This window comes from Sinocyclocheilus anshuiensis, unplaced genomic scaffold (assembly GCF_001515605.1).
Source record: "Sinocyclocheilus anshuiensis isolate Anshui unplaced genomic scaffold, SAMN03320099.WGS_v1.1 scaffold272, whole genome shotgun sequence".
Lineage (NCBI taxonomy): Eukaryota > Metazoa > Chordata > Actinopteri > Cypriniformes > Cyprinidae > Sinocyclocheilus > Sinocyclocheilus anshuiensis.
In genome coordinates this window covers 38789-44812 of record NW_015554117.1, presented here as the reverse complement: position 1 = coordinate 44812, position 6024 = coordinate 38789, and the positions used below count along the sequence as shown (strand labels likewise).

The 6024-nt window shown below is 37.8% G+C and overlaps 1 protein-coding gene across 1 annotated transcript in view; it reads left to right on the top strand.

Annotated features, from left to right (window-relative positions):
- Nucleotides 1-1444: 1444 nt before the first annotated feature.
- The window catches only part of LOC107669850 (uncharacterized), a 34653-nt gene continuing 30073 nt past the window's right edge, over nt 1445-6024 (top strand). The window contains exon 1 of the mRNA XM_016462278.1: nt 1445-1592. The gene's annotated coding sequence lies outside the window, so the exon portion shown is untranslated. The remainder of the gene's footprint in view (nt 1593-6024) is intronic.

The following is a 6024-nucleotide window of genomic DNA, read 5'->3' as shown; positions in this document are numbered from 1 at the left end:
AAATATATACATTTTCTGCCTCCTTATCTTGAATTATGTGATCATTCTTAATGCATATTAATAGACTGAATCATGCACTGAAATAACGCACTCTAAATGCCTACGTGCACTAAGTTTATGTAACGTTAGTCGCTTATGCGGATGTGTGCACTCTGTAGGTGTGTTTTGTTTGGTGTTTGCAATATTCTCGATAATGTCATGAGTTCAGTATTTGCGCTAAACCTGTGCAGATTTGGCTTCCATGAACTTCCCCAAGAAATTAATGAGTGAACATAACTTACAAAAAGTAACCCGCCAAATTGGCTAGTGATTTGACAGCGGTAGCGGGAGTTAATTTCAAACCCTGCTTGTGACCAACACAAAATAACGTTTGTTTGGTTTTTGCAATATACTCGATAATGTCATGATGTCTCACGAGTTCAGTATTTGCACTAAACCTGCGCAGATATGGCTTGCATGAACTTCCCCATCAAATTAATGAGTGAACATAACTTACGAAAAGTACCCCGCCAAATTGGCTAGTGATTTGACAGCGTTACCCGCCACAGCTGATTTTTGCCCGCATTTGGCAGGTTGGCGGGTGTTAATTTCAAACCCTGTGTGTATATATATATATATATATATATATATATACACACACATATTTATATACACATTATAGGCCTAATAAATGTTCAATACAGGTTTCATCTATATATATATATATATATATATATATATACACACACCTTGCTACATGTACTGCGTTAGGCTAACCAAGACTTGTCATTTGCACTTATATATTGTTGCTCTTTTGTTAGTTTTGACTGCTTTTATTGTCATCATTTGTAAGTCGCTTTGGATAAAAGCGTCTGCTAAATGACTAAATGTAAATGTAAATGATTAAATTAAACAATTGCAAATAGCAGCTAACTTAATTCATGTGATGTGTGTACTGCTAGGCATCTTTGGTTTCCTAATTTTGTGTGATTTAGATGGAAAATGTGTGCTTTTTTATCGTTTGAGTCACTTATCAAAAGTTTCTAAAAGTTGCCAAATACATTTTAAAAATAGCTAAATTTGTTGCTAGGTGCTTTTGGAAGAAAAAGTTGCTAGGGAAGTGTGAAAAGTTGTTAAATTTAGCAACAAAATTGCTAAGTTGGCAACACTGATTAGTGGTCCTTTGAGCAAAATGCTGATGAATACGTAATTTGTCTTGCAGTATTTGATGGCTAGATCAGTAAAGGGCCTGAGTACTAGTGCATAATGGAAAAGATACTATCTAAAAAATAAGCATGAAAATAGATACTAGTACGGTTTATAGATTAAATGTTAATACGGCTTGCCATATTACGTCACGAACGTGTGAACACAGAGGAAGACCGCAATGGTGCGATTTGGGAGGGGAACAGAAAGTGAAAGTAGCCTACGTAGGATAGGATATACACCATTTCGCGGCATCGTCGCCATTTTATTCGTACTTGGTTGTTCACAATTACTTTCAATTACAGTAAAAGTAGTTTTTTTCTGTTTTGTAAACTGTATTTTCGACGGTTTTGATGTAAACTACCATCAGCGGATACGTGAGCGGATACATTTTCTTCTGTCTTACGGTAGGCTATGTTTGACACTCCTCATGATCGCAGCTCGATTTATATACATTTAAATATCTGAAAGTACACTCTTAACATCAGTCAGTCAAGCATTATAATATGATATTATGATAATCAAACATTATTTGATGATAGAACTTTAGTAATTAGAATTAAAACTTGGTAACCATGAATGCATATTTGTCATTTTAACTGAACTTAGGACTGGTGTTGGTGCTTAAGATATTATTGGTCATTCAGTGTAAAAAAAGGGGGGGAAAAAAACAACTAATAATAATACTAATAAGATCATAATACTACGAATTCTACTACTAATAACAATATAAAACGCACAAAGGATTAATGAGCTCCCATCGTTTACATGTAGCGCGTCAATTCTGCATGGTATGTAAGACTCTCTCACTCTCACTCTCTCTCTCTTTTTCTTTGCAAGTCGTGCACCTTCACAATAGAGTTTATGGTACATCAAATACAGGCACGCTGTGCATCCATTGAGATGAATAGTACAGATCGCTTGACGGAGAGTGAAACTCTAAAGCGCTCAGTCAGAGTGTTCGACGAGTGAAAATATAGCTGTGCTAAACGTATACTTAGCCTCCTCACTGGCGACTCACACACTGGCGAGTAAAATCTAAGAATTTATTAGCTTTTTTTTTGTCTTGCTTTTGGAGTGATCTTTGTTGGTCAACTACTGCTGGGGAGGGTAATATGGTCTTGAATTTCCTCCATTTGTACACAATCTGTCTGACAGAAGGTGCATGATTTGCAAATGTTGTTTCATAGGTATGTAATAGGTGCATTGCATTAAATGATTAATTTAAATGTTGAACATAGCATTTAAAGACATATAATATAAAGTGAGGCCAAAATAATACATTTAGCCTGAACTAGACTGTGGGGGAATCCCATCACAAATCTTTGTTTGCTAGGTGTTTCCCATATCATATCAAAAATGAAAGCAGCTCTAAATATAGCAAGATCCCTTTATGGTTTATGAACACTTTTAGTTTGTAAAAGTTTGTGTATGAATGCTTTTCAGCAGGGGCGCCGCTATGGTTTCTGGGCCCCCTGAACAGCATATTGAATCGGGCCGAGGAAAGGGGTTGGAGTCCCCTCAGTAGAAATCGCGTTCGGGCTATGAGTCAACGTATAATTCCCCCTAGCAACAACAACAAAAAAGGTCGCAGACTACGAAAAAGATCCTCTTTATAATTTTAATTTCATTTGAAATTGTATTTGCTGTAAGTAACTCATCTGATCTTTACCAAAAATATTTCCTATTTCGTGTACTTTTTAGCATATTTCTTAATAGAAAGTGCGTCAGAGTTTGTTTATAATTTTTAGTAGGCTAACATAGCCTATTTACACACAAACTGTATTACATCGATATTCCCTATCTGGCACAATCACTATTTCTTTCCTAACAGAATATTCAAATTCTAATATTAGACGAGACCAAGGTTTATGTGACAAGTAGGCCGAGACGGTAAATTCGTTTGTCATTTGTTTTATGGCAGGTAATTTCTATACTTTCACTTTCAAAAAATATTTAAGTGATAGCTATTCAAAAATATCTCTTTCATAGCACAATATTCTGTTTGGGGAATATATATTATATGTTATATAATAATTTCAAAACTTTGTTTATTTAAATCGATTTATTTCAACTACATAAACATATTTCAAGAATATAAATTATTTAAGAGTGTATCGAGATATCAAATACAGGCACGCTGTGCATCCATTGAGATGAATAGTACAGATCGCTTGACGGAGAGTGAAACTCTAAAGCGCTCAGTCAGAGTGTTCGACGAGTGAAAATATAGCTGTGCTAAACGTATACTTAGCCTCCTCACTGGCGACTCACACACTGGCGAGTAAAATCTAAGAATTTATTAGCTTTTTTTTTGTCTTGCTTTTGGAGTGATCTTTGTTGGTCAACTACTGCTGGGGAGGGTAATATGGTCTTGAATTTCCTCCATTTGTACACAATCTGTCTGACTGTGGATTTGTGGAGTCCACACTCTTTACAGATGGTTTTGTAACTTTTTCAGCCTGATGAGCAACAACAACTCTTTTTCTGAGGTACTCAGAGATCTCCTTTGTTCGTGGCATGATTCACTTCCACAAACATGATCAGATTTTGATAGATTCTGTGACGGATGGCCCAGTGGTCAGAGGAAATCATTTCGAACAAGCTGGACAGAGGTTCGGTGTATCCCATTAGGGTGGTTTATTTTAGCGAGAATTTATGTACATGGTCAGTAGGGTGGTCCTCAAATACAAAGTTAAGCTTTTCTAAAGTGCTTTTGCATTTTTTGATTCCCTCTTAGGGAAAATATAAATGCAGTAAAAATTAATGTGATTTGCATTTACCACTGCCACATGACCTCTGTTTCGTGCTGTGTCATGCTAATGTGAATTAATGTGGCAGTCTGGTTGCCAGTGTTCCTAGTACCATTTTATGCTGTGACACAACTGTTCTCCGATGAGCCGGTTGGGTCGATTATTGTGACATTATTGCTGTGAGTTCCTGTACAGTTCTTGATAATACAGAATTGTGTTTCATGTGATGTAATTTTGTACAGTACTACAATTAAGTCCCGACAAAAGATGAGCAGCAGTGCCTTATATCTACTCCAAGTGGTCGAGTAGCATCGTTGCCAATTTCCGTAAAGCGAAAAAGCAAAAGACTCAACAGTCAACCTTAGTCATTCACTCATAGGAGAACTGGGATTGTAGACATGCGAACAGTGAAAGTGAAAGGGACATGATGTGTAGCCAAGTATGGTGTCCGAGTATTCCATCCAAGTGCACACACACAGCAGTGAGTAGTGAACACACACACCATGAACACGCACCCGGAGCAGTTGGTCAGGGCCGGATTATCTATAGACAGGATTGGGCGGGTGCCCTGGGGCACCAGCCAATAGGGGGACACCAAGTGATTAAGATAATGACGAGACCTTTAAAATATTTTTCATGTTTTCTATATACAGGGCCTTGCGAAAAGATATTCATACCCCTTCATTTTTTTCACATTTTGTTAAGTTGCTGCTTTAAATTACTTTTTTCACACATCAATCTACACTCCATACACCATAATGGTAAAGCAAAAAACAGGTTTTTAACATCTTTGCAAATTTATTAAAAATAAAAAACTTAAAGGGGTCATATGATGCTTTTTTAAAGATCATTATTTTGTGTATTTGGTGTAACAGAATATGTTGACATGCTTTAATGTTAAAAAAAACACATTATTTTTCAAATACTGTACATTATTGTAGGTCCTCTATGCCCCGCCTCTCGCAAACACGTCGTTTTCAACAAAGCCCCTTCCTTTGACAAGCGCAGTCTGCTCTGATTGGCCAGCTGACCCAGTGCATTGTGATTGGCCGAACACCGCAAGCCTGCAGAGTACCATCCCAAAAGTAAAGTGTGCTGGTAGCAGCCTCATGCTGAGGGGCTGTTTTTAGCGGCAGGGACTGAGGAACTCGTCAGAGTAGAAGAAAAGCTTAATGCACCAAAATATTGAGTCTTAATGAAAATGAACAATGAACCTAAGCACACAGCAAGAGTGAAAGGTGCTTCAGCTAAATATTTAGTTAATGCAATGTACTTATTTCAGTTTTTTTATTTTTAATTAATTTACGAAGTTGTGAAAATTCTGTGTTTGCTTTGTCAATATGGTGTATGGAGTGTAGATTGATGTGGGAAAAAAAAGTACATTTAAGCAGCAATAACTAAACATAAGGCAGCAGCATAACAAAACGTGAAAAAAATGAAGAGATGCAGATAAAAAATTAACAGTTAACGATACAATATTTCTTCTAATGCGATGGCGCCGCAGACGGCAGCCTCAGTGTTTGACTCTCCAGTGTTTGTACTGTTTTTGTTAGTTTTTCCTGTTTTTTGTTTCTCAAACACGATCAGTTTTACCAGGGATGAGCTGCTGAACATTCGGCAGAACACGCCACACAATCTTCTACCGGATTTCGTTTATTCGGACGTTTTGCTGAACGTTGTAGTCGGCGGAGCTGCTGCGCTGATCAACGCCATTCCGGACAGCGCGTTGAGTCTCCCGGGCTTTCAGCTGTTCAGAGCGGACCGCGACGCAGAATCAACTGGGAAATCACGTGGTGGCGGGACATGTTTTTACATCAACGAAAGGTGGGGTACAGATGTTACAGCGTTAAAGAAGATATGCTGTTCCAATCTAGAAGCGCTTGCCCACCAGAGACAGTAATATACTGGACCATTGTTACTCCACAATAAAGGATGCATATCGCTCGATCCCCAGAGCAGCTGTTGGACTCTCTGACCACTGCCTGGTTCATCTTATACCAACTTACAGGCATACACTTAAATCTGCTAAACCTGTAGTAAAGACTGTAAAGAGATGGACCAACGAAACAGAGCAGGCATTGCAAGC